This window comes from Podarcis melisellensis (assembly GCF_964234715.1).
Source record: "Podarcis melisellensis genome assembly, chromosome: 1".
NCBI lineage: Eukaryota > Metazoa > Chordata > Lepidosauria > Squamata > Lacertidae > Podarcis > Podarcis melisellensis.
The window spans coordinates 72,550,206-72,578,158 of NC_138528.1; the positions used below are offsets into that span (position 1 = coordinate 72,550,206).

The window sequence follows — 27,953 nt, forward strand, 5'->3', positions numbered from 1 at the left end:
GAAACTTAAACAAGAGGCCATGGGAAACCACGGGCTCCTTTGTGGTGGCCTCGTGTCATGTATACCAAATCACCTTCTCTCCATGGAAAGACTGTGTTCCCTTCTGTATTCACTGAGGTTTATTACTATTCTCCTTCAAATGCAGATTAAAGCTGTATAAAAAACAAAGGGCTGAGTAAGGCTGTGGGTACAATGATTGCCCACATCTTATTGGCAATGTTTCTGTTAGTGTAACTGTGCCTGGCAAGTTAAAAAGGTAAAGGTAAAGGTACCCCTGCCCGTACGGGCCAGTCTTGACAGACTCTGGGGTTGTGCGCCCATCTCACTTAAGAGGCCAGGGGCCAGCGCTGTCCGGAGACACTTCCGGGTCACGTGGCCAGCGTGACATCGCTGCTCTGGCGAGCCAGAGCCGCACACGGAAACGCCGTTTACCTTCCCGCTGGTAAGCGGGCCCTATTTATCTACTTGCACCCGGAGGTGCTTTCGAACTGCTAGGTTGGCAGGCGCTAGGACCGAGCAGCGGGAGCGCACCCCGCAGCAGGGATTCGAACCGCCGACCTTTCGATCGGCAAGTCCTAGGCGCTGAGGCTTTAACCCACAGCGCCACCTGCGTCCCGATGCCTGGCAAGTCAGGGAACCTTTTTTTCAGTAGTGGGACGTGGTCCCTGGTTGGGGGGGTAATCTCTTGGGGGTCACATGTTGGCAGGAAGGAAGAGTCCATGGTGGGCAAGGCACTCTCTCTCTCATTCTGTTACCACCCTTTTCTCCGTCGGCCACCCAGTTTCCTCTCAATTACTCCTCTCCTTGCCATCCACATGAAATTGGGCGGAGGGCTGGTTCCCATCCCAGCTGCAAGGGAATTTGCCTTGGAGGTGAGAGGCAAAGTGCGGCACATTATTCACATGTATTTGCACTGCTGTTCACCATATCCTTTAGGAGATTTTTAGGAGACTCAGGTGTTTTCTCAGAACAGATGGAGGAGCTGTTGAATAGCAGCAAGATGCATCATGGTGCCATTTATCGCTAAAACTCAAAAGCAAGAGTCAAGTTTCTCAGTATGTGCAACTGAAGAACTTCAAAGGGCAAAATATACATAAGCACTGCTGGAGATGAGAATTTGAACAGTCCACAGCAAATTTCTGATTATTTGAGAATAAGATCAGCCTCCTGAAAACCACCTCAAGCAAACAGAGACATTTCAACAAATTGCAATCTTCTTGGGTGGCGTCAGCCAAAGCAATTGTTATCTTAAACCACAAAATTAATCCATTTACTCAGTCACAACACTTTAAGACCTGAACAGATTTTTATCAGCTTTAGTAGCTGCTTCTGCTTGTAGGATCCAAAATTGCATGGGTGGGGTAGTCAACTACAATTCAAGCTTTTCATTTTCATATATTGCGGATTTTATCCCTGGGATTTCCTAGAGCTGGCAATCTGAAATTATAGGGTGAGCACAACCACCCGCATCACTGAAAGGCACTGAAAGGCTTTAAACTACCAAACTCTCAAGCAGGGATAGTGAGACCCATTTCGCTGCTTCAAGCTAACCAGGAAGTGCCTCCTTGCCTTGCTGCCGCTCTCCCACCACCACATACTTGCTCCTGCTGCTGCCTGCTCAGCTGCCACTGCACTCCTTGCTGCAACTGCCAATGGTGGAGAACCAGCATCACCATCAGTGCCTATTCTGAGCAAGATGCTGCTGGTTTGGTGTTAGGCACAGTCTTGCCCAATATTGGTGGTGAAGCAAGCAGGGCACCCAAAGGCATGCTGCCTGAGGCAACTGCCTCACCCTGCCTAATGACTGGGCCAGACCGGCTTTCCTCTAAAGGATCACACATAGGCTGCAATGCTGAAAAGGTCTTCCAGGCCAACCCAGGTCTGCATGAGGGCCATTTGTCATTCCTTATCAAGCACAAGCAGATGGAGCAAGGGGAACTACATGACACTGGAACCAGATAACCCTGGGGTGGCTGGTTCCTGGTTGGGTCAGAAATCAATCCCTCTTCACAAAACACTCAGCTTCTAGAATTCTTTGGGAGGGAAGCCATGACTGTTTAACATGGTTTCATGGTACTTTCAATATATGGTGTGAATGTGGCCTAGGACTGACTAAAATTCCCTATGGAACAGCAAAACAAAAACAAAAAACCAGCCAAATTACTTTATTGGGTTATTCCCTTTTTCTGAATTTTATTTGGGTGTTTAGTAGGAGTTGGCTGGCGAGTTCCTGTCTGCACTGAAGCTTCTAACATTCCATCCACTTGATAACAAAGACAAAAATGGTCTTATGTTGACACATATTTTGCTGTGTATATTCAGGGAAAGTTAATATTGACAGCTTTTCAGAGCTTCCCAAGTCACCTGGACCAGCTTTCATACCACTGGCAGATTCCATTCTCTGTCAGCTGTGCAGGGAAACCAACCATGATAACAGATTACTGTGTTTGCAGTCTTGTGATGATTTTTCTAGGGATTATGTAGGTAAAGATAGAAAAGCTTTAAGTGCAACAGAACTGCTTAGAGACATACCAGGGACTCGCCTTATTTCTGAAAACTTGGCATGCCACACAGCCTCATGGTCCTCTTCCCATGTGTGTGTGCATGGCACACAGAGACTGTGGTCTTGATGGTCATGATGGTATCAGGACAGTCACATGTTATTCTGCTTTCAATGCTGTTGGTTTCTGCAAAAGTACTGGGGCAGTCACACTGCTTCATTTCCAATCTCTGCATATATTGTACCTTCCTGTTGAAATCCTGTAACTTTTTATATCACAAATGTCCTGGGTTTGTGCCTTTTTTTGTCCTACTTCTGATGGACATCTGAGAGAGATTATATATTTTGATTCTGGTGGTTTACTCTAGGCAAGAGGATTTGCAGCTTGAGAGACAGCGATGCCTGTCTCTCTATGCCATAGTTCTCTCAAAAACTACAAGTTCCAGAGTTCCTTAGTTCCTGCTGGCATTTTCTATGCAAAGGTGGAAGAAGGTATCAGGGTGTGGAGATCAACCAGGGGACCACACCCTAATAAACAGGTACCTTGAGATCCCAGGGACAACATGGGGCAGTGCTTCTGTTGGGATATACAGGCCCCAGAAATATATGTTAACTAAATGAGGGATGGCTTTAAGGGCCATGCATGTCTCCTCAGATGTAAGCCCTACAGAGTTCAAGGGGGTTTCCTCCCACGTAATTGTGTATAGCCTTGGTAGTGAGATGTTGTGGGCTACACCTCCCATAAACTCCAGCCACTTGTCAATAGGCAGAGATGGTGGGAGCTGCAGTTCAAAACATCTGGAGTAGAACTGCTGCTTAAGCTTGTCAAATTTCCAAAACTGCAGGATGAGTCACTCCGTTTCTGTCTCTAGGAACAGGCCTCAACCCACTTGAGTCTAGATCTGCAGCCTGCCTCCCCAATGGCCTGTTAATCTGCTGGAATGTTGTGTGTTTAGGGGCACTGTGTGCTTATGGCTAAATGTCTTCCTGTTTATGTATCCCTTGGGTGAAATCCTGCCTCATAATACAGACAGACATCTTTGAAGCCCTCTCAAAGGATAAACTGTGTTGTCTGAGTCACAAGCATTTATACGTAAAACTGGACATGGTGTGGAAAGGCTTCAACCAAGGAAAGGGTTGACTGGAATGGAAGTACCTTGAAGGCGGCACGTACAATTCAACAGTCTGCCATAAACATTTATATTGCAGAATTGGTTTTGCACTCTGCAGCTATTCATGGTTTATCACCTGTCAGGGACAACACTATTTAATGCTTCCTTGGTGAATCTCAAACCAACCCAAACACAGAAATGTTAGCTGCATTTGTATAGTAATCACTGTAGAGAGATAAAACGAAAACTGTCGCTGGATGGAGTGTGCTTATTTTCCAGGCAATATCAAAGCCACATCTACAAACATTCTCAAATGTTTATGGATCTTAAACAGTACATCTTAAAATAGAAAACTGAGTTTTCTAGGAATTGCAGACTGGACAGCAATGGCGTCATTGAAGCATGACTAGCACCATCGTTTTGGGGTTTAGACACCAGTTGAAGATCCATATATTTGATTTTACATAGCTGCACAGGAAGTGGATACGTGTCCAGCTCGTATTGTTTTAAGTTGACATTAAACTGTTGGATTGAATGTTTCTGTTTTTAGTGTTTTGGTGACTGTGTGGCAAGCCATCCTCAGATCACAAATGATGAAAGGTGGTTCAGAACTTGAATAAATAAAATAAAATTTGAAAAACTATTAGATGAGGTTAGCTGCTTATTCCTGCTTCCTATTCTCAATGGAAATCAAATTGAATACTTCCCATATGTCCATGGGGAGGTTTCCCCTCCTTGCTGTCTTCCTGGCCTTCCAACTCACTTTCTTCCAATCAGCTCCCCAAGTCACCATTGTCTTTTTCCTGCCTCTTTCTCATGCATCCATCACACATAAGAAGAGTCCTGCTGCATCAGGCAAAATGGGACCAATCTAGGCCAGCATCCTGTTCTCACAGCTGCCAGCCAGATGCCAATGGGAAGCCCTGAGTGCAACATCACTCTCTTCACCAGTGATTCCCAGCAGCTGGTATTTGGAAACATACTGCACTGAGCAGTATGCAAACTGATGTCACACTTCTCAATATACTTTTAGTCTTGGGTTCCCAATTTGCGTTTGATGGGATTACTATTATCCTATAGGAACACGATGACAGTAAGAGTCTACACATGTGGTGAATGTGCCCACGATGAAGGCTGCACCAATTCTTAGATGAGAGGGATCTTGCCACCCTCATCTTGTAACTTTGTGGATTGAGTATTCCACATTCCACATACTGCAACATAGTCCACTCTATGCAGGACTCCACTTGAAGTCAATTCAGAAGCTTCACCTGGTGCAAAATGTTGGTATTGAACTGAATATTATTCAGAGTGACCTGTTGAAATTAATGGACCTAACTTGGTTACATTCATTAATTTCACTGGGTCTACTCTGAGTCAAACTTAGTTGAATGCCACCCAAAAAAAATTCATTGTTGGACAGTTCCTGTTGGTCCTATTCATATTGGTGAAACAGGACGTATTTCTCCCTTTAACAAATCTGAATCATTCTTTGCTTATTTCCATTTCCCCCTTCAATAAGGTCACAGCTGAGATCTAAGAACATACAAACTGAATTTCAATGATTCATGCCTACTTCAAAACTAAGCAACATAAAGCCTTCACTCATGGCAAATTCAGCTACTTTCAAGTACCGCTTTTGACTATGTGTCTAACTACATGAGAGCTGTAGGTGCATGAGGCTCAAAGCTCAGTGTTGCTCCATCTAATCAAAAGAAACATAGATTGCTGAACAACATAGCAAGGAATCGCTGCATGTTTCACAAGCACAAAGATGTTACAAGACATCTTTTGTCAGCCAGCTACAAATCTCAGACTGGAGATCTCCTCCTTCACTGGCTACGTTTCAAACACCACAGTCATATACCATGGGCAGAATACACCAAAGGCAGAAATTCCTCAGCATCCTACAGGTATAGGTAGGCATAGCCAACATTCCAGATTGCTCATCATGTACAAAGGAAGCTGTCCTATACCATGGCCACTGGCCTATCTGGCTCAATATTATCTGCCTGGAAGAAGCTCTCCAAGGTTTCAGACAGAGACCTTTCCCAGCCTTACTTGGAGATGCCTGAGATTGACCTTTTGCATGCAAACCAAGTGCCCTGCTACTGAGCAACATTTTCTGTTGTCGAAGTCCCATTCAGCAAGCATCACCCTATACAAAAGCCTAAAGAAACAGTCATATTGTCCAGTTGACATACAACAAAACCCTTCCCTTCCCATGCCTCCACTGTCTGCTAGAAATTCACATGGGAGCCAAATCACAAGCCTGGGTGGAATTGCCAAAATAGGTGTGGTGATGCTATCAATGCAACCCTGAGCTACAGCCAGATTTTTCTATCGTTGCTACACCTTGCAGCAGGAAATCCTGCTTAGGGGGGGTGTTCTGCTTCAAGATACTAATGAATTAAGAGGCCAAGGCCTATGTGCTTTGGGACATTACATAAGTAAAAACAGCCTGCGTGAACTCAGGAAGGGCTGACTACGTCAAACTTAGCCAGCAATGAAGTAGCGAGCCCTTTTCCAGAGAGGAAACTAAGACAATGGGAAGCTGTCTAGCTAAATGCTCTCTTCAGTAAAATCAGCCCAAGCATAACACATCCCCTATTAAATGAATGGAATATTTTTGGCATGCTTTGGAGAACTATTTCCCAAGGCAATGGGGAGCAACATGACGTTGCCAGCCAATTTCACTGCGGGAACTGAGAGCAGCAATTTTCTAAAAAACTCTGGTTTAATTACAGGAAGAGAAGCAGATCAGTTACGCTTGACCACAATGTGGGAGGATTTGCACATTTCATCCATAGCAGCTCAGCATCATTAAATCTGGAGTGTCAATTACTTTCATATGCATTGAGCAGGGAAAATGCAGAGTTCAAAAATATCTTTGCTAATGTAAACCAGGTTGCCTACTTTCTCCTGGCAGGTGGACCTTGGGACTCTTCTTTTTAAAAATGCAATAACACAATTTTATGTTGGCAGTATTTAATGGATTTAAATGGTGATTCAGGAAGTTCTTTGCAGCCCTCTTAGGTTAAGTGCGTCTTCAAATGAGCTCTATTACCAATTCTCCTATGCAATCCTGGTCTAGTTGTGGATTTCGAAACACTTGAAAATGCAGGGAAGGGAACCATTATTCCATGCCTTCACTACTCAATACAGTAGTAAAAATTCATTCTTGGGGAATTTTGAGTTTGTAAAACACAACAGACTTTTTCTGGAAGAGTCATTTCAATTTTAATTGATTAATTAATTAATTATACCCCACCCATCTGGCTGGGTTTCCCCAGTCACTCTGAGCGGCTTCCAACAAAATATTAAATACATTAATACAAATACATTAAATTAAATAATTTAATTAAATTAATTAAATTAAATTAAATTAAATTAAATTAAATTAAATTAAATTAATTAAATACATTAATACAAAATATTAAATACATTAAAACATCAGTCATTAAAAACTTCCCTAAACAGGGCTGCCTTCAGATGTCTTCTAAACGTCAGATAGTTGTTGTTCTCTTTGACATCTGGTGGGAGGGCGTTCCACAGGGAGGGCGCCACTACCGAGAAGGCCCTCTGCCTGGTTCACTGTAACTTCGCTTCTTGCAGTGAGGGAGCCGCCAGAAGGCCCTCGGTGCTGGACCTCAGTGTCCAGGCTGAACGATGGGGGTGGAGACGCTCCTTCAGGTATACTGGACCAAGGCCATTTAGGGCTTTAAAGGTCAGCATTACATTGATCTAGATAATGTGGTTTCTGGGACAAAGTTCCTTGGTTCTTATGCCTCATAGCCATAGTATTATATTTATTGATGTTTGTAACATACCCTGAAGTCCACAGATGCTATAGAAATATAGCAGCTAAAGATATATCACACCCACATGATTCCCCTGCTCTGTTTGCAATCAGATGTTATCAGCTTCACAATAAGTGTACAGTCTGCGGGGGGAGATAACATACAAAGAATCCTGCTGGGTCAGATTGAAGGCCTGTCTCCTGTCTCCCACAGTGGCCAAACTGATGCCTTAGAGGGGAAGCCTACAAACAGGACATTCATTCTACAAATGAAGCAGAATCAGGGATGTGGGAAGTATGAGAAATACCCTGTGAAAAAGTTGGTGTTTTCTGAAAAGGACATCCCCAAAGTGCATGTGGATGCCAGCTATATGTACTAAACAGCTTGAGCTGGTCCTGTGCTAGAACCTATCAGCCACATGGACCACTTTGATCTAGAATGCTCAACACTGTAGATTCAGAACCCCCTGAGAGAGTGACTGCATCAGAAGAAAGGGAACTTGAGATTCAGGATGTCAGTTCACAGGCACCTTAGTCATTTGTATACTTGGTGTTGTGAAAAAGCAGTCAGAAACCAACCACAGCATGCAGAACTTTCACATCATCTGATGTGAACACAAATGCAACACTTTTCAATGGAGACAGTTGTAGTCAGCTAAGAATAATCAGGTCCTTGCTTGTACTTCTTGTATGGTCCCTTGATATACCTTCATCCAAGGAAGTGATATTATCTGTTAAGCAGATATATTTCCTGAAACAGTAGTTCTTGAAGCTAGCAGTATGAATCACATCATTTAAACCGGGCAGAAGCTGAAGCCCTTAATTAAGGCTTGTAAGGTCTGCCTGAATGGACAGGCCCTTTTGTTATAGTCATTAGGAGGAATCTTCTGTTACTATTTTTACAACACCTCCAATTAGTTGCTTTCTCTGATGCTGCACATACTACAGTTGCCTTATGTCAAGGAAATCAAAGCAATACAAAACTTGTGTACAGTTATCGTGTTACATCCGAGATGGGGAACCTCTGGCCTCCCAAATGTTTCTGGATCACAATATCCATCACCTCTGGCCATTGGCCATATTGGATGGGGCTGATGGGAGTTGAAGCCTCAAACATCAGGAGGTTTACAATTTTCCTAGTTTTATATGGCTTACAGACTGCGTCCAAGGAGGCTTGCCCAGTTATCAGGCAGAAAAAGGGTGAGAAGCTCAACTCAATATGTAGGATTGTCGAAGGGATTGGTCATTGCTTTAAAGCATAGCTGTCAACCTTCCCTTTTTTTGCGGGAAATTCCCTTATTCCAGCGCCGTTTCCCGCTGCTTCCCGCTACTATCCCGGATTGTTAGATATCCCGTAGACTGTCCCCGGGACAGGTGAGGCTGCTAATCCCTTATTTTCAAATCTGAAAGTTGACAGCTATGCTTTAAAGGCTGTCTGTGCTAACTAGATGGGCACAAAGAGTGGTAAATCTAGTGAGGAAATTCTCCTCACTATTGGCAGGATGATACAGGCAATTTAAGCTGCAATCCTCACCACACTTACATGGGAATAAGCACCACTGAATTCAACAGGACTTAATCACGAGGTTAGAATTGCACTGTTAGGCCACATTCAAACTGTTTTGAATAACATAGTTTGAACACGGATTAAAAACCCAGCAGTGGAAATGCAGAGAGTGCACAATAAATGGGAGCATGAACATAGCATAAGTTAGGTATCATCCAGATGACCTTTTTTTATTGAGCATTCATCCTGATCCGCTCACACAAAGCTTAGAGGTTAGATTACATCTGGTCTTTACTGAGCACTCAATCTGATTTATTAGTGGGAAAGTTAGACCAGTGTTTCCCAACCTTGGGCCTCCAGATGTTTTTGGCCTACAACTCCCATCATCCCTAGCTAGCAAGACCAGTGGTCAGGGATGATGGGAATTGTAGTTCAAAAACAGCTGGAGGCCCAAGGTTGGGAAACACTGAGTTAGACGATCGACCCTGCATCATGATTCAGATGTCTTCCCATTCATCATTCACTCATCCCATGCTTTTCAGCACATTCCCCCTGTCACTTTCCTAACAGCAAAAAGTCTGGTTTGATTGATTGATTGTTTGTTTAATGTAATGAATTTGTTGCTCCAGGGCTATAGAGAACTTAGATGCACTTTATTTGGGCAAACATAAATTTCTGGTACATTCCTGAACCCTGTGTGCAAAATAGTGACATTCTGGAGGCACCCTAGAGCAAACCAGCACCAGCACTAATTTTGTGGCTCTTTTGGTTTCCACAGGGTAGCAAAGTAGGTCACCTTGTTCTGGGGGCCATCCACTCTCTCAGGATTATAAAGAAAGGAACAAATTGTCTCTGTGACAGGGAATGGTTTCAAGCAGTCATTACTGACATAGGATCCCCTATCCCACTAAAAATTCCTGTCATTGTTGGGTCTTGGTGGGGAGGGGGGCCCTATCAGTGACAGATTCCTCTCCAAACAAATCAGGACAGGGCTGAATAAAGCAAGCCTGGACATGTCCAGCTTCCTTTTTGCAGTCAGCCTAAATTGCACAGCAACAGGACAATCACATCCTCATTCCTCTCCATCTGAGATAAAGTTCAGAGTCAATGAAAGCCTTATGCCACATGGCAATTACATTTGAAATGGTTCCAAATGATAAAGCGGGGAAGAAATGTGAATGAGGCCCACAGCTATTCATTACTCATGTCATGTATTTATTTGGGATTTATTTGATAAAAGGTGTCCTTAATTATGAGGTATATCTATCCCACAGCTCTCCATTAGTCTTACAATACTGGCTGTGTATTATGCACTGTGCATTTAAATTATATTCCCCCCCTCAAAGAATCCTGGGAAATGTAGTTTAACTCTCAGAGTAACAAATCCCAGGGCACTTAACAAATTACCAATTCCCAGAATTCTTGGGTAGGGGGATGTTATTTAAATATGATTTAAATGTACAGTGTGTACACAGCCTATAGCTTCTTCTAAAAGTCATATTATCAGGGCACCTTTTCAGCTTTCAGTGTCAGCAAGGAAAGATTCTAGAAATCTTTAAAGGTCTTTTCTTGGATATAAAAACTCACTGTCCCTGTGGTCACCTAAAGGCCTTCCTCTACTGAAAAGTCTGGTATTAACGAATAATTCAACCCACAGGGAGTCAACCCACTCCTAAGAAAAGTGCTGGCAATATCCTTGATTCAAATAAAGTTCAACGTAACAAACCCACCTCTCATCATTTTCGTATTACAACAGGGTCTGCATCTTCTGTTTAGAACAGGGTCTCAGGAAAAAGACCTGCTGTTTCTAATGCCAATCAGATACTTCAACTGGTACAATGTTTACCATGGTGGTAAGACGTTTTTATGATAAGCAACACATTTTTACAAGAGGTCTTCTTCATATGTTTTGTTCTTCTGAAGCCACATCCACACTATACATTTAAAGCACTCTTACACCACTTTAACAGTCACGACTTCCCACAAAGAATCCTGGAAACTTTAGCTTGTTATGGGTGCTGGGGAATTGTAACACTGTAAGGGGTTTCCTAACTCTCAGCACCTTTAACAAAAGCATGGTGTGGCTGTGTGACTCAAGTCCTAGTCCTATACAAAGGGGAAGCTTACTTGCCCTTCCTCTTCCCCACTTAGCTCATCAGCCACGACATACAGCTCCTGCATCACAGTAGACCCCAGGAATGAAATAAACCACATCATTTCCTGCTCTGGAATGAACCCATGAACTCTGACATGAAATTTCCGGGGAAATGGGACAGCTGTCCTTGCCTGTGGCCAACGGAATAACAGTTTGGCAGTTGCCGGAACATATTGTCTGGATGAAACATTCGCCTTGTGTTCTTTGGGGCTTTGTTTTGCTTTCGCGATGCTGTAGAAATCCTCTTGTTCATTGGCAGCTAGGCCATGTCCATGTAGATCAAAGAGCTGCTAGTCATGAACATCGGAGAGAGAATATTCCGGAACGAGTCAGGGATGTGAAAGGCTTTTCTTCTGTGCCCTTCCATGGGGGCTGGCATTTGCATCACTGAGCGGTGACATAAGGAACAGGGCAAACAAAAAAACCTTTATATTCCTAAATCTCTCAAGGCTGGTTCTTTTGCATATCTATAAGAGTCAGCTGCTGGAGGAGGAAGTCAAAATGCCATTTATTAGCTTTCACTTTTAAAAATACCAACAGCTAAGGCACATCAAAGCATGATGCACCATCAAGGTAGCAGTTAATTTACAGGGATTTTAGCTTAATTTTGAGCAGACCTAACAGCACTGGACCTAAATGCACTGGAGTGGGAAACAAAACCCAGACTCCATCTTCTGTTCCATTAAACTGGCTATCCTACCTCAGGTCAAAGGGCTGATCACAGCCTGTCCAATTCTATGCATGTTTACTAGAAGTACCGTATTTTTCGCTCTATAACACGCACCAGACCATAACACGCACGTAGTATTTAGAGGAAGAAAACAAGAAAAAAAATATTCTAAACGAAATAGTGGCAATATGATTTTTGTGGTTCATGCTGTGGCCACAGACATGTGATCTGACAGTGAGTTTGGAGTAGCCCAATGCAAAAATCCTGAGGATCCATGTGGATCCATGCTTTGTAACCACGGAGGAGGGAAGGAAGGGGAACCATGGATCCTCTGCTCACGACTGCAGCAGATCCCCACCACCACCTGCAGGCATTCGCTCCATAACACGCACAGACATTTCCCCTTACTTTCTAGGAGGGAAAAAGTGAGTGTTATGGTGCAAAAAATACGGTAAATCCCACTGTACTCAGAGTGGGGCTTACCCTCAGGTAATAGTGAATAAGACTGCAGTCTAAAATAATCCAACAGAAGCAGCTCAAATATTCTGCCAAAGACAACTAGGTTGGCAACTGAATCTTAGGTCTCATTCACACCACACATTTGAAACACATTTATATCACTTTAACAGTCATGGCTTCTTCTAAAGTATTCCGACAATGGTAGTTTACCCCTCACAGAACTACAATTCCCAGCACCCTTAAGCCAATGCAGTTCCTTGGATTCTTGGGGGGAAGTGAAGTGCTTTAAATGTATGGTGTGGATGGGACTTCGCTTCAACAGTGATTTGGGGACAATATCCTCCACAATGCCTAAAGGAATCAGGCTATCTTAGGAGACTCAAGGGGTATCTGCCACCATGAGTATTTGCTGTGTGAGGCAGTTGCCTCAATCAGCTTAATGAAATGGCTGGTCCTGACTACAACTTCCATCAGACCCCATCCAGCATAGCCAATTGTTGAGGATGATGGGAGTTGTCCACAAAATCGGGAACACACCATGTTGGTTACCCCCAGCCATAAGAAGATTATACTGTATCTGAGAAGAAAATTATCTGGTTACTTCTGATGACAAGGAATGAGCAGAGATATGAAAGAGGAAAGAGCAAGTTTGTTTCCCAAGCCTCCTTTTGGTTCAATTTTCCTACTATAATAATAATAACAAGAATTTATTATTTATACCCCGCCCATCTGTCTGGGTTTCCCAAGGGTTTAACCCAAGGCAGAGTTTGATTTGCCATGTGGAAATGATACCTCACACCACCTTTTCCTACCCTGTTGCTGCAACACCTCATTGCCCAGGTAAAAGCAAGTTTGGACATGATTCGCGTTTCTCCCTGGTGAGCATGGAGACAGCCATTCATAAACCTGGCTGGGTCTCAGCTGTAAAGGAAATATTCAGAATGTGGATGCTTCACATACCTTGGCATACTCAGACTCAAAAGCTGGCATGGTAATTGATGGGAATTTTACATAATAGAATTGTGGTGAAACTGACACCTGCATTTAGCCACAGAAACAGTGTACATTTGATATTTGGACCACAGAGATCTGATTTTTTTTTTTTTAATGTTGTGGTTTTAACATGGCAAGAGGAGTTGCTGAGGGGCAGAGTGTCAGGAAGCATTGGACTGGGGTGTAATGAGACAGGGTTTGTTGGGTAGGATTTGTAAACAAACAAAAACTGATGGGGTTTTTAAAAAAAGAAGCAACAGCATGAACTGCTTTATTATTTAAAAGGAAAAAAAAGAAGAAAGCTCAAGACTCAGTTTAACTTTGTAAAGAATGTAGACAAGACAGTAAAACATAGCAGTAAAACATAATAAGCTCACAATAAATGCCATTCTCTACCTAAAGAAGTAAAGGAAGTACGAAATTATTATAAACCCTGCTATGGCCTGAGAAACAAAAGCCTTCAGAGGCTCTAAGGCAGGGGTTGCCTACATGGGCTCACTCATATAAATATGGATAGATAGGACTGCAGCCTGAGTGTTTTATATATGAATATTGAATAACAATTACAGTATACCTGAAAAATATATTTTGAAGGAAAGTTAAAATTCAGAAATATTATGTTATAACCTCCTGCTTTGCACAGGAGGTTATTGCTCATGGCAAGTATGGAGACCCTCCAGATGTATTTGGACTCCAACTCCCATCAGCCCGGCCCATGGTGAGGGATGATGGGATTTGGAGTCCAACCACATCTGGAGGGCCACAGGCTCCCTACCCATCACTCAGAGGGTTAACGCAGAGGATGGCAGACAGAATCCTAGATATTTAGCTTGCGCACTGATCAGGACTCAGGGAAGAAGAGTAAGATGTGCCGGCAGATTTATGTCACATGGTCTTTTATGGACTAAAGTCAGATATGTCTGGTAAAGTGGACTTTAATCTGTTAAGTCAGGGGTAGGCAACCTAAGGCCCGGGGGCCGGATGCGGCCCAATTGCCTTCTAATTCTGGCCCACAAAAAAGTCCAGGAATCATTGTCTTTTTACATGAGTAGAATGTGTCCTTTTATTTAAAATGCATCTCTGGGTTATTTGTGGGGCATAGGAATTCGTTCATTCCCCCCCCACCCCAATATAGTCCAGCCCCCCACAAAGTCTGAGAGACAGTGGACCGGCCCACGGCTGAAAAAGGTTGCTGACCCCTGTGTTAAGTCTTTCAGGGGCCACCAGATCCTTTGTTACTTTTTCCCCACTCAGTTACTCCTTAGGATGTTCTTACCTAGGAAAAGGAGAAAGCAGACTTCCGGAGGTGGCGCAAAACGGCAATGGCGGTCCTCTTTACACTGTGAAGAGGGGCTCCGCGAAAAAGGGTCGTCCGCTGCGGCAAAGCGGAGACCCATTAAGACAAACCGCAGGCAGAGCGAGCCTGCGGCCGTGGGACTCGGCGGGTGCCAGAAGCCCCCCCAGAAACGGAGAAGGGACCTCGTAAGAGGCTCCGGAGCGTGAAAGGGGGAGCGGCGCTGTGAGTTCATCGCTCTTTTCGCGGAAGTGAAGCCGCGCTGCTGCTGCTGATGAGCGTCGACCTTTCTTCTTGAAAAACATCGGAATTGGTTGCAATTTACCCGTGAGTAAGGAGTACTAAAGATTGACTTAAAGATTGACTTAAATTCATTTAATTCGGCTGAAAACGGGAGGCGAGTAACAGGAAGTCCGTCTCCCGATCCTGCTAATCAGAGCAAAGCAAAGAATTCGGTGTGGGCTGAAGCGCTTAAAAAGAGACTCTGAAAGTAGCACGAAGGGGCATCAATAGACTGTGTTTTTAGAAAGTAAAAGGATTGAAGGATTAAATCTTTTGGTTTATTTTGCCACGGAACCTTCCCCCTACTGTGGAGTGACGTGGAGTTAAAGGGGATAACCGAGCTGTCGGGCTGCCAGTGTTGCAAAGGAGAACTGTCAGGCTGTTGAAACTTTCTCTGAAGTACAAATTGTCGCATTGATGGATACATTATCGCTTTAATACTGATACTGGAACCTTTCTGTCACCTTGTGGCACTACTTTGAAACAGATTTATCTGGAAGCCTCCTTTTTGAACTTGGGGACTATAAAAGTTGAAATAGGAACTTTGATGGTGGAAAAGAAACTTTCCTTCCTATGAAACACCCCCCCTAGTGGATTTGCGGAGGTATAGAGGTCTGGGAACTGTACCATATTGAGATTTTTTGTGGTTTAATTGTTTACATTCTGGACTTGCCTTTCTCATGGATTGAAAGACTATTTGACCTTGAACAGAGGCAGCTGGGGAATGAGTGGCCCAGGGAAAACAAGAGCAGCTAAAGCTAAGGAAGCTAAAGAAAAAGATAAGAGAGCTGGGCAGCTTGTTCAAACAACGTTAATCCATCAACATAGATCCTCTGTACCAACTGTGCTGACGGCGCAGGAGGAAGAAGTTGAAACGCTTGCCACAGAAGATATGGCAACTGGAGGAACTGATCCAGTCTTGAAACAAATTTTGGAACAATTGGCACTTCTGAATAAAAAGGTGGATGATCAGTCATCTAAAATTGACAGAGCTACATCTACTATCAGTAAGTTATCAGATCAGGTTTCCCAGCATACCCAGGCCATTGAGAAATTGCAAGGAGCTACGGTAGAGAACTATAAACTAGCTGCGGAAGCCAACCAAAAAGCTGAGCAAGCGTGCAAAAAGGTCGAGGAGATCAAAGGGGAAGTAAGACCTCTGAAAAGACAGGTAGGAGAACAGCAAGCCTACCTGTCAATGGTGGAATTGAAAAGTAAGGAATGCAATCTTAGGCTGAGGGCCGTCCCAGAACTGGAACAGGGCAACCTAGAGGAATTTTTGACGCAGTTATTTTCTAAATTTTGGGGGGTTGAGGAAGACAAAGACTTTAAAATTGTGACGGCCTTCAGATTGGGAAGATCGGCTAAGAAAGACAAGTCCAGAGACTGTTTGGTTTGCTTGAGAACAAGAGAGGAAAGAGACAAGATACTAGGCCAACATTTTAAAAAATCTCTGGAAGTTGAAGGCAAAAGAGCAGAAATTTATAGAGACATTCCTAAATATCTGTTGGACCTTAGAGCCTCATATACAGACTTGGCCAAACTGTTAAGGTACAACGCAATTCCTTACAGGTGGGAATTCCCTCAAGGTTTATCATTTACCTATAAAGGAAAGAAGGTAAGAATTAAAACACTAGAGGACCAGCAGAAGTTCCTGCACGACAACGAGGAGGACCTCCAAAAGAGAGCCGCAGATTCTTGGCCTCCACCACCGGGATTACCACCAGGACCATCTGGAGGCGGACCGGCACCACATCCTTCGGGAACGGAGGATAACATAGATACCCAACTGTGATACTTAAGTACTAGACCGGGATGTCTCTACAGCTTCTTAGTTGGAACATAAATGGCGGGAACTCTCCAGAAAAAAGGAGAAAAGTATTTCATATTTTGAAAAAAGAACAATTGGACATTATCTGCTTGCAAGAAACACATGTGACAAGACTCCACAGAAAAGTGTTAATTAATAAAAGGTTAGGCCAAGAATTTATTTCATCGGACAAAGTCAAGAAAAGAGGAGTGGTGATATATGCAAAGGAGAACTTGTCACCAAAATTTGTATTTAAAGATGAACAGGGCAGAATTTTGGCGGTTGAAATTCAGACACAAGGAGAAAAGTTTTTAATTTTAGGAATATACGCCCCAAATGAAGGGAAATCGGAATTTTTCAAGAGGCTGCATGAGACTATGCTGGACTATTTGGATTACAACAACATTATCATGTTGGGAGATATGAACGGAGTCGTCTCAGTGAATATGGATAAGTCGCAAAGTGCTAACATAACGAAAGACGGCAGACTACCAAAAACTTTTTTCGAAATGACTGACAATTTGGACTTGACTGATATATGGAGGATCAAGAACCCTCTAGGGAAAGAAGGAACTTTCTTTTCTGAGGCCCATATGACATGGACGCGAATCGACCAAATATGGATAACTAGAGGACTGGCACCTAAGACTAGAAAAGTGGAAATCTGCCCAAAAACCTGCTCCGACCACAATGCTTTGAGAATGGAACTGAGATTAAACACAACCGGATCTTTCAGATGGAAAATGAATGACGCTTTGTTAAGAGATCAGGAGATTGTTAGGAAGGCCCAAAAAGCTTTAAAGGATTATTTTGAAATAAATCTAAAGACAAATGTGGAAAAAAGAACAATCTGGGACGCAAGTAAAGCAGTTATGAGAGGGTTTCTAATACAGCAGAATACGATCAAAAAAAGGCTCTGGAATGAAAAGAAGGAGAAGATTTTGGAGAAAATAAGAGAAGGAGAGAAAAAATTGAGATCCAGGCCTAAATCAAAGGAAGTATTGAGAGAAGTGAAGTTTTTCCAGGCACAATATTCGAAACTGATAAATCAGGAGGTGGAATGGAAAATTAAACAAATGAAACAAAGATCCTTTGAATCTGCTAACAAGTGTGGGAAGCTGCTGGCTTGGCAGTTGAAAAAGAGACAAAAGCTTAATACAGTTACAAATCTAGAGATCGAAGGGAGAATGGTTCAGAAACCCGAGGAAATTAGAAAGTGTTTCCAGAGATATTTCAAAGAACTTTACTCACAAAGGCCACAAAAAGATTCGGAGGTGGACCAATTTTTCATAACTAATGGATTACAAAAAATACCTCAGGAAATGAGAGCAACCTTGAACTGTAATATTACGTTCCAAGAAATTGAATGCGCCATTCAGAACCTCCAACTGGGCAAGTCTCCAGGACCAGATGGACTTACTTCCAAATACTATAAGGTACTGAAGGATTCGTTGATACAACCACTGTTGGAAGTTAGTAACCAGATTATGGAGGGGAAGAAGGCACCGGAAACGTGGAAAGAAGCTTTCATCACGTTGATACCAAAATTAGAAACTGAAAAAACCCAACTTAAAAACTACCGTCCTATCTCACTCCTAAATGTGGATTATAAAATTTTTGCAGACATTTTGGCAAGCAGGTTTAAAAAAGTATTAAATGAAGTGATTCATAAGGACCAAGCAGGCTTTCTCCCTGGCAGGCATTTATTTGATAACACAAGAAACATCATTGACATTTTGGAATTCCTACAGACAAACTCAAATACAAGAGCGGTGTTGATTTTTATTGATGCGGAGAAAGCCTTTGACAACATTTCTTGGATGTTTATGAAGAAAAATTTGGAAAGGATGGGAGTAGGGCGGGGGTTTGAAAATGGAATAGAAGCAATTTATTCAGAACAAAAAGCTAAATTGATAGTAAACGACGTGGTGACAGAGGAGTTCAAAATTGAAAAAGGGACACGACAGGGGTGCCCTCTATCTCCTCTGCTGTTTATTTCAGTCCTGGAGGTGCTATTGAACATGATCAGAAATGACCGGTTGGCACAGGGAATTGTGGTCGGAGAGAAACAATATAAACTGAAAGCATTCGCAGATGACTTGGTATTAACATTACAGGAGCCAGCCTCTAGTACTAAAAGAGCGTTAGAATTAATTTCTGACTTTGGTCGGGTGGCGGGATTTAAGCTGAATAAACAAAAAACTAAAGTTCTAGCAAAAAATTTGACAACTACTGAAATAGAGGAGTTCAGAAAAGAAACGGAACTAAATGTGGTTAAAAAAGTAAAGTACTTAGGGGTGTACTTGACCTCCAAAAACTTGAATTTGTTTAAGGACAATTATGAGAAATGTTGGTCAGAGATTAAAAGAGACTTGGAAACATGGTCAAGACTGAAACTTTCCTTGTTGGGTAGAATAGCTGCTATAAAGATGAATGTATTGCCGAAAATGTTATTTTTGTTTCAGGCCCTCCAGATCGTGGACAAGGTGGAATGTTTTGGAAGATGGCAGAGGGATATTTCTAAATTTGTCTGGCAGGGCAAAAAGCCCCGAATAAAGTTTAAAATACTAACTGATGCGAAAGAAAGAGGGGGGTTTGCCCTGCCGGACTTGAGGTTATATTATGAATCTGCAGCCCTCTGCTGGTTGAAGGATTGGATTTTATTGGAGAACACCGATGTCCTCGACCTGGAAGGATTTGATAATGCTTTTGGGTGGCATGCATATTTGTGGTACGACAAGGTTAAAGTTCATAGATTGTTCAAAAACCATATTGTCAGAAGGGCAATTTTTATGGTCTGGTCAAAATATAAAGACTTATTGGAGAGTAAAACTCCGAGGTGGCTCTCACCGATGGAGGCCAAAGCACGTAAAAGACTCAATATGGAGGCCCACTGGCCTAAATATTGGGAAATAATTGAAAAAATTGGAGATAATTGGAGGTTGCAGAGTATGGAAAAGTTAAAAAACAAGGTGCGAGATTGGTTGCATTATGCCCAAATCCAGGAAGTTTTTAAAGCGGACAAAAAAGTGGGTTTCCAGGAGGAAAAATCGAAATTAGAGACAGAGTTGCTAGAGCCAAAATCTAAGTTAATTTCGAGAATGTACAACTTGCTGCTTAAATGGAATACACAGGATGAGATTGTTAAATCCTCCATGATAAAGTGGGCACAGGATTTGGGGCACAACATTATGTTTGAAGACTGGGAAAGGTTATGGAACACCGGAATGAAATTTATGGCATGTAGTGCCCTGAAGGAAAATATTATGAAAATGATATACCGGTGGTACATGACCCCAGTCAAGCTTGCAAAGATATATCACCTGTCTGACAACAAATGTTGGAAATGTAAAGAGGAGGAAGGGACATTCTTACACCTCTGGTGGACCTGCCCGAAGGTGAAGGCCTTCTGGGAGATGATACATAATGAACTAAAAAAGGTGCTTAGATTTACCTTACCCAAGAAACCGGAGGCCTTCCTCCTGGGCATGGTGGACCAGAGGGTGGCAAAGAAAGATAGAATTTTCTTTATGTATGCTACTACAGCAGCAAGGATCTTGATGGCAAAGCACTGGAAGACACAAAATCTACCCACATTGGAAGAATGGCAGACGCAGCTGATGGACTATATGGAATTGGCTGAAATGACTGGCAGAATTCGAGACTCGGGAGAAGAAGAAACGGAGGAAGTTTGGGAAAAGTTCAAGGATTATTTGAAAAAGCATTATAAGTTGTATGAATGTTAAAAAATGCTCCTTTTTAGGAAATTACAGCTTCAGCATCGGAAAATTTTTGAATTGGAAAATAAGGTATAACAAGACAGAAGTGGTGTAATGAAATAATTTTATTGTGTTGAAACTAAAAATTAATGGATTTGGACTGTAATGTTTAGAGACCAGATATCACGATAAAATGGAAGACATATTATTATGTTTAAAATAAGTTAACAAATTGCTGAGGTTTTGAATCGATAGAGAATGCAGTGCTCGGAAGATGGGGGGAGTCTATTAGATCTATGGAAATATGTATTTGGAAGTTGGATTTTGTATATTATAAACTTAATAAAAATTATATTAAAAAAAAAGGAAAAGGAGAAAGCAGTGTGCCCTTGTGCGACAGCACATTCCTCCAGGGAAATTGCCGGGTGAGGTATGTGTGCTCTGTCAGAACCTAAACAAATAGCTCTCTCTTGCAATGAGAGGTGGGACCAGGGAACGGAATGTTTTGCTGAAACTGAGAAAAGCATCCAGGACCTGTGGTTTCAAGTGCTCTGACCCTACTAAATCCCAGAGCGCAAGTCAAACAGAAAAATGCAAATCCATTTCTTTTACAGATCCGGTTCAAGGCAGCCCTTAGGGCAGGTGATGGAAACTTCTGACCCTCCTAATGTTGCTACAGTTCTCATCAGAATAATAATACAATTTATTACTTATACCCCGCCCATCCGACTGGGTTGCCCCAGCCACTCTGAGCAGCCGATAGTCAGGGGTGATGGGAGTTGTAGTTCAACAATATCTGGAGGACATAAGGCTCCCCACATGCAGGCTGCTTCTTTCTTCTTCTTCATTTGGCCAATCTCAGCGTCATGTGTTTGAGTCCCAGGTTGGGCAAAAGATTTCTGCATTGCAGGGGGCTGGACTAGATGACCCTCATGGTCCCTTCCAACTCTTTGTTATTGTTGTTGTTTAGTCGTTTAGTCGTGTCCGACTCTTCTTGACCCCATGGACCAGAGCACGCCAGGCACTCCTGTCTTCCACTGCCTCCCGCAGTTTGGTCAAACTCATGCTGGTAACTTCGAGAACACTGTCCAACCATCTCGTCCTCTGTTGTCCCCTTCTCCTTGTGCCCTCCATCTTTCCCAGCATCAGGGTCTTTTCCAGGGAGTCTTCTCTTCTCATGAGGTGGCCAAAGTATTCCAAAGTATTCCATCTCTACAATTCTATAATTATTCTATCAGTTGTTATTGGTGGGGTTTATGGTTTGACGGTTTTCTTATCAGATAGTTGTATTATTTTGGTTTGATTTGATTGTAACCTGCTCTGTGGTTGCTTTAGTAATGAAGAGTAGGCTAGTAATGTTTTAAGTGCTGTTGCATTTACGTTCTGCTTGTGGGCTACCCAGAGGCATCTGCTTGGCCACTGTGAGAACAGAGTGCTGGATTAAATGGGCCTGATCCACCAGGTACTCTCTGTCTCTGTCTCTATGATGTTAAGTTTGGGGAGGGACGTGCTCACCATAATCTCTGGGGTCAGTAAAGAGATAAAATTTGAGCACACTCATAAATTCATGCAAATTCAAAAACAAGCAAAGTTTGGTCCATTAACAACTAGGCAAAGGGCTCTTCCATTCCACTTAGGATCTCAAGCCCAGGCAGCTACACATGGCTAGCTGGGGATAAGCCAAGCTGTTACTATGACAGAAGGGGTTGATGGCCCATCTAAGAGGAATCCTTGGGTCTGGGTAGACAGGAGGTTCCCAAAGGTGGCAGGGTGTGTGAGAGAGGTGACAGGGAAAGAGTGTCTTTAGCAAGGCGTGCAGAGAACAAGGGGGAGAAGAAAAGACAAGAGTTCCATCTTTGGTCAGGCTGGATGAAGGGAAGCTGGGAAAGATGCCCTCGAGTACAGGGCTGAATTGCTGCTGTGAAACAAGCCACTCTTGAGATGGCCATGCTGTAAGATCTGGACTCCCTCCATCTAAATTCAGATGTAAATATGTGAATAAATCATATTTCTTAAAGCTACGACGGCCTCTGCCGTATCTTCAATTCACCAAAGGAACACAGACCCTGGGTGAGCACTTGGAACCCTGAAATCTTGCCACAGCTCGGCAGAGATTGGGGGTAGAACACAACTACACCCACACAAACACACCCACAGAGAGAGAGATAGACACATGTACGAGGGTCCAGGTAGGCCTTCTGGGATAAATGATCCGGAGAAGGATGTAATCTTCAGCAGGCAACAGTCATCTACCAAAATTCCTCTACAGTTTAAGAACATTCTGGCCCCATCCCATGGGAACCAGAGCTTCCAAAATGCCTTGTCATCGAGAACAAAGGATTTTTTTGTGTCCTGGGTCACCCATGCAAACTGCTTGGCTAATCAGCATAACCATTCTAGGCTGAGAAATACCAGCATTTCTACAGTAACACAGAGAAAGAGAGATTTCTCAAGCCAGAATGGGTAAATTGTCTAGAAGCAGAGCAGAGAGCTCTAGCCTTTTGCCCTGTTCCAGCCGTGGTCCAAGCTTAACCCCTTTAAACACCCACAGAGTTTCCATTCCACCAACGTGATGGAGAAAGAAGGAATTTCGTGATAAGTCTCCGGAGCCGATACTGCTAAGTTACAAGCAATAAACATGGAGAAAGAACGGCCTTTTGTAAGCAAATAAGAATGGCACCCCATTTCATCTAATTAATAACCAGTATCACACTGCACTGACAGGGTGGAAAACCTCTTAAACCTGTTGTCTGAGCCAGTATGGTGGTACAGAACATCCCAGCTGCTCAGGGATCAAAGCTGCCAGCAGTAGAAGCCTCCAAGTCTAGCACCCATCCGTACCTAGATAGTTGTCAGTTTGGCTTGGATCCAAACCTTTTATGGGTACCATGGAAGAAGCACATGTGTGGGGCAGGCTAAGGACACTTTACTTTGTCATTTTTTGCCCACCTATTAATCTTCACAGGGATGTGGGTGATGCTGTGCGTTAAACCACAGAGCCTAGGGCTTGCCAATCAGAAGGCTGGCGGTTCAAATCCCTGCGACAGGGTGAGCTCCTGTTGCTCGGTCCCTGCTCCTGCCAACCTAGTAGTTTGAAAGCACATCAAAGTGCAAGTAGATAAATACCGTAGGTACCACTCCAGCGGGAAGGTAAATTGTGTTTTTGTGCGCTGCTCTGGTTCATCAGAAGCGGCTTAGTCATGCTGGCCACATGACCCAGAAGCCGTACGGCGGCTCCCTCAGCCAATAAAGCGAGATGAGCGCCACAACCCCACAGTCAGTCACGACTGGACCTAATGGTCAGCGGTCCCTTTAGCTTTTTATTAATCTTCACACATCTCCCATAAATACATGCTTGATGTTACATGGGTGAGGCAGAGGAGGAATGAACGAGAGTGCAGAAGTAGGTGCTGAGGATGCGCCCAGAGGTTTGGGAGGTGATGATCTAGATGTTAGGGAGGGGTTGAATGGGTTATCAGAGAAGAGGTCTGCCTCAGTAATATTGGATACCCTAACCACCATGGGAAAGCTGCCTGACTTGCCTCCACCTCCTCTGGAGAGGCACCTGAGGCTAAAATGAACAGTGAGCTGGCTGTGTCAACTCTGCCTCCATTGCCAAGGATGCTGTGCTGGCATCAGCAGACCTTGCAGACCCAGTCTACTTGTAGGACTGCCTGCTTGATTGCCCAGTCCCGTGACTTGGGGAAACAACCACACAAATTCCTGTGCCTGCCCCATCCTTCAAAAAGGGGGCCTAGGAGGCGCATCAAGTGTTGGGACAATGACTTAGCTTCTGCCTAGTTATGCATCTTAGACCTTTGCTGTCTCTTCTGAACCATGTAACCTGATCTAAGTTTGGGCACTGGGTGTGGGTTGGGGGAAGCAACAAGGACTTCTCTTAAGACAAAAGTGAGTGCACCACTCTCAGGTGCTCGGCAGCCAGCCTCCCTCGCTAGCCCTCTTCAAAGCATTTAGAATTTAGTGCAAGTGCCATGAACGTCAACCACAAAATGGCTGCCATGGGGTGAGTGGCAGGGTGCAAAACGAATACGGGAGTGGCGCAACACAAAATGGCTGCCACATCTAAGAGAGCAGAAAAAGGAACAGGAATACAAAATGGTGTGCGCATGCCACCCACTCTGGGGTGAGCGTGGATTTCTGAGGGGATATTTACTGAGACGTTTTGCAGGTGCCGTAGTACTGGTGAGTGAAGTGGCATGAGAAACGTTAAATGGGAAGAGAAACACCCACACGCCACTCACAGGCACCTTGTCACAACAAAGTGAGCTCAACTCTCCACCCACCAATATTCTAAAGGGATTCAAGAGAGTCCTCAGAAAGAGGCAGAGAAATGGAAGCTTATTTCGCAGGCCGAAATATGCTTCAAGAAATTAGAAGACAGGTTTTGCCAGTGCAGGCTGTCCTAAAATTCACTACCTCTGAAGGACCAAGGACATAGGTCTAAGAGCCAAACAAAAAAATTATCCTTTTCTACATTTAAAGCACAAGTATGTCAGTGCCACACACACTTGAATAATAGTGACAAGAAAACGCAAAGTGGGCAGAAAACCCGAGGGACATTCTTTCCCTATGGCATCACAGCAAACAAACAGAAAAACCATTCCAGGACAGTAAAGCATGAATGCATAACAGAAAGCTGGTGGGACTTTATAGGAAATTATGCAACAATTAACACAAATGGGCCATTTTTAAAACAAAACTTTGGAATGTGTTAAGAGGAGGGCACGAAGTTTGGCCAATCCCGTGGTTTCGTTTGCAGGAACTCCAGTCTCCTCTGCCAGAGCCCTGCCAACAGCAAGGCCATCCCCATTTGCGTGTGTGGATGGATCTGCTCCCCCCCCCAACAAAATGGGACAGTCTGCACATTAAATAACTCTGCATGCACATTGGAGCACTCAGAGAGCTTGTTCAGAAGACACTGCAGACCTGCCCTTAAGAAATGCGGGACTTCAAATGTGACTAGCTACCTTTGGCAAAGCAAGGCTGCAATCCTATGCATTCTTTCTGGGAGGAAGCCCCATTCAATACAATGAGATTTATATCTGGCTGAGCATGTAGAGGACCGCAGTGTAACAGAACACTGTCACAGGAGAGGGTAGTCTAGGAAGAACATTTATTTGCAAGCTCCCATTTTTAAAGGCCACAAGTGCCATTCATAAAGTCCTTCTCAAGGCAATTTGCTTTTATGCAGTCAGTGGCTGATGCCACATTCACACCATATATTCAAAGCACTGTGATCCCACTTTAACTTACCCCCAAGAGACCTGGGAACTGTAGTTTGCTCAGGGTGCTGAGAGGTGTTAGGAGTTCCCCTCGCAGAGCTGCAATTCCCAGAGTTCCCTGTGAAGCGGGAACGATAGGAGGCCTGGAAAGAGTGGTTTAGCTAACATCTCTCAGCACCCTTAAACAACTACAGCTCCCAATATTCTTTGGGAGAAGCCATGACTGTTAAATTAGGGCTGCCCTATGTCCAGATTTTCCCAGACATTACTGGGATTTCAAAGGTGTCATTTATGTCTGGGGGGAATCTTTGAAAGGTGGTGCTTTGTCCTGGGTATTAGGTAATTGAAAAATTGTTGGGTTTGTCTAAAAAGAAGCTTTTGGGGTGTCCTGCTTTTTACTTTTTGAAATATGGCAACCTTAGTTAAATGTATGGTCTGAATGTGCCCCAATTGTGTTTCTGCATTTTTTCTTATTGTGTTGCTTTGTTTTATTTTGTCTTACTTATAGCTGTATGTCATCTGTTCGCTGCAGAAAGGACACTTAATATATTTTTGGGGAGTGAGAAGCATCTCCCACTCTGATTCTGCCCATCTTTCTCTCTTCTTTTCAACCCTACTACATAAAACCAGTTCTTTTTTCTTAAAAAAAATGTTCAGGGGTACTCTCATTTTGACTCAAGAAAACCATCATGCACACGTGTCCTTTTTTTGTTCTCATTACTGTGTAAAATACCACTGATTTTGTGTGTGTGTGTCACAAACTTCCAGAACTTTTTCACCGACAAATCCCCACAACAAGCCTTGATGGTACTATTCCTCTCCTTCTTTCCAAGACATTTGCACCATCTAGTGGACATTAAATCAAAGCATCCTAAATGGCATTTTGGTTGGTCCTCAGCTGTCGCTCTTTTCTTGACAGTGAGAGTGGTAAAGGTATTCTCTTCAGGGTGGCCAGATGAAAAGGGAGATGGGGCTCTTTCTTGCTCCTTTAAAAGTTGAGTGAAAGTGGGGACTTTTAGCAGATTTGGTTGGGAGAAGAGTTTCAGCGCAGTGGGCAGAACACCTGCTTTGTATGCACAAAGTCCCAGATTCAATCCCTAATGTCTCCAGGTAGGGCTGGAAGACGTTTCTGCCTGACACCCTGGGGAGCTGCTGCCAGTCAGTTTAGACAGTACTGAGCCAGATGAAGCAGCAGCCGGACTCACAAAGAGGCAGCTTCCTATGTTCCTGTCTAAAGCCCCATAGAGGGAATTGCAGGGGCAAGAAGGGTAGTGGAGGATGATCTGTTTTGAAGCAGAATGACTGAAAACCTGTGTGCTGTTTATTATTATTATTATTATTATTATTATTATTATTATTATTACTATTATTATTATTTATTAAATTGTTATACAGCCCTAAGCTCCGTATATCTCAGGGTCGTTCACAATATTAAATCACAATATATATGTATAAAAGAAAATACATAATAAAAGCAAGACCAAAGACAACCCAATAATTATAAAAGGGCACTATACCTTTCCCACTACCATGTAACTTGCTGTAAGGTAAAAGGTAAAGGACCCCTGGAGGTTAAGTCCAGTCAAAGGTGACTATGAGATTGTGGGGCTCATCTCGCTTTTTAGGCCGAGGGAGCCGGCATGTGTCCATAGACAGCTTTTCGGGTCATTTGGCCAGCAAGAGTAAACCGTTTCTGGCACAATGGAACACCGTGACGGAAGCCAGAGAGCACAGAAATGCCTTCTACCTTCCTGCCACAGCGGTACCTATTTGTCTACTTGCATTGGTGTGCTTCAAACTGCTAGGTTGGCAGCAGCTGGGACAGAGCAACAAGAGCTCACCCCATTGTGGGGATTCAAACCGCTGACCTTCTAATCAGCAAGCCCAAGAGGCTCAGTGGTTTAGACTACAGCGCCGCCTGCACATGGAAGGGTAGCAGTTTGAACCTCTCGTCTTTTTTAAAAGGAAAGGTGCACATCCTGTCACAGGGAAGAAGGAACACACAGACTTCACACATTATTTTTTTTTAAAGACACAAACAAACCTAAATGCTCAAGAAACAGGACAGTGGGGTATTTTCCCTTTCCAGCCCCCTAAAAAATATAAGATGGTTGATAGTTGAAGCATCATTGATGCACAGCCAAAGAACACAAAACCAACAAGGGGGGAAATTATGGTTGTGAAACAGTGCCATCTAATGGACAAATATGTTCACACTTTGCCTCCAGAGATTTAAACCCAGATGAGCCCCATTTTGCCTGCTCTGGACTTTGATTTAAATTATTCCAAGATTTCTGTTTCCAGACTCTCCATATCTCTTTGTCTACACTTATTTCAAACCAAAATTATTTCACCATAAATTATACACATAGTCCAACAATATAAAATTATACGTGCAATTCTGCTTTTC

At 43.3% G+C, this 27,953-nt stretch overlaps 1 protein-coding gene across 1 annotated transcript in view; it reads right to left on the reverse strand.

The window, feature by feature from the left end:
• Positions 1-27,953, reverse strand: part of SLC67A1 (solute carrier family 67 member 1) — a 77,214-nt gene that overhangs the window by 38,842 nt on the left and 10,419 nt on the right. The window lies entirely within an intron of this gene.